This window comes from Dreissena polymorpha, chromosome 7 (assembly GCF_020536995.1).
Source record: "Dreissena polymorpha isolate Duluth1 chromosome 7, UMN_Dpol_1.0, whole genome shotgun sequence".
Taxonomy (NCBI): Eukaryota; Metazoa; Mollusca; class Bivalvia; order Myida; family Dreissenidae; genus Dreissena; species Dreissena polymorpha.
In genome coordinates, this window is record NC_068361.1 from 99,803,631 (window position 1) to 99,805,404 (window position 1,774).

Consider the following 1,774-nt stretch of genomic DNA (forward strand, 5'->3'; position numbering starts at 1 on the left):
TAGTTTCGCTCCGTATATTACTGTCTATTTGTAGTCATAGCAATACAAGCGATATGTATACACATTCTTAGAACATTCAAGTTTATTTGAATAAGATACGACTCTACAATATGCATATACATCCTTAAATTAGTACGTTACTGTACAATGTGTTATAAATATATATACATGTTAAAAAATGCTGTTTATTTTCAATATGCATATCTTGAGAGTTGTGCATTCCTTTTATTGTTAATTCTAAAGTTATATTTCTAAAATTATATATATATATGCCTGTATGTCATTAAACATTGTTGACTACATTGATGATTGTGTGTTATATGTATGTGTACTCATTTGATTCAATCCTAATGTATTCTGAAATTAAGCCATAAAACCATATTTTATAACATAATATGACAATTTAAATACCATATTAGTACAGGTTGATTGTTGAAAGAATGCCAAAAATATTTTTTTATCGATGTATGTGCAAACAAAGAGTCAACCCATATTGAGTTAATTGTGTGTTATTATAATTATGGTGTGTACATATTCATAGTCTACATTCAAAAGTTTACTATATGGCATTATCTATGAGGCTTAGAAATATATATCAATATTGTTTGGGACAAACTTGTTGACAGATAATGTCACCAATAAGTGCCTCTTATTTGCGCTCAAAGTTATATAAGTAATTTTATTTGTTAATAAGAATATGTTTACAATTTATTCATAGTAATATATTATACAATGTTGAATATAATTTATCAAAATACTTCTGTTCACTATATACATTTACATTGAATAACCTAACATTAAACTTATCAAACCAATCAAAATAAATGCTGACCGTATTCAGTATCCCGTATCAAATTGTGTCAAGTGCTTGTACGTTTAGCTATGTATAATGATGAAATGATACAGTATTGCTAGCAGAAGACCCCATTAAATTACAAAATTGCTTAAATGATTTTGTTCAATATTGTGATACTTGGAATCTGAATATAAACATAAGCAAGACTAAAGTTCTAATATTTGGGACAAGAGTAGACAGAAATTATTCCTTTAAAATTGGCGATACAGCCTTAGAAATTGTTAAAAGCTATAAATATTTAGGTACCTTTTTTGCAAAGTCTGGCAGTTTCCTCACAACCAGAAAACATCTTGCACAGCAGGCTAGAAAAGCTCTTCACTTACTGTATAAACGTATTTACAATTTAAATTTACCAATTGACCTAATATTCAAACTGTTTGATAATACCATAACACCAATTTTAACATACTCTTCAGAAATTTGGGGATATGAAGATTGTACACTCGTAGAAAAAATCCACTGGGAATTCATTAGAAAAGTACTTCATCTCAGAAAAAGCACACCATTGTATATGTTGTACGCTGAATCAGGTCGGTACCCTATTGAAATCACTATTAAGAGCAGAATGATAGGATATTGGAATAGACTTAATACAGGAAAACAAAGTAAAATAGCTTTTAGGATTTACAAATATATGCTTAATCTGCCAGATTTTGAGTCAAAATGGATAAAAAAAGTTAAATCTATACTAGTTGACACTGGGAGAAATGATATTTGGCTACATCAAAATGGTATAAGGGACACAACTGTTAAATATAAAATAAAGGATATCCTTTTAGGTCAAAATGTCCAAAGTTGGCATACATCTCTAGCTAACTCTAGTAAGGGTATAAATTACTCACTTATAAAAGACAATATGAATCTTGAAAGTTATTTGCTGAAATTAAGTAATAAAGAATCGATAAGTATGATAAGATT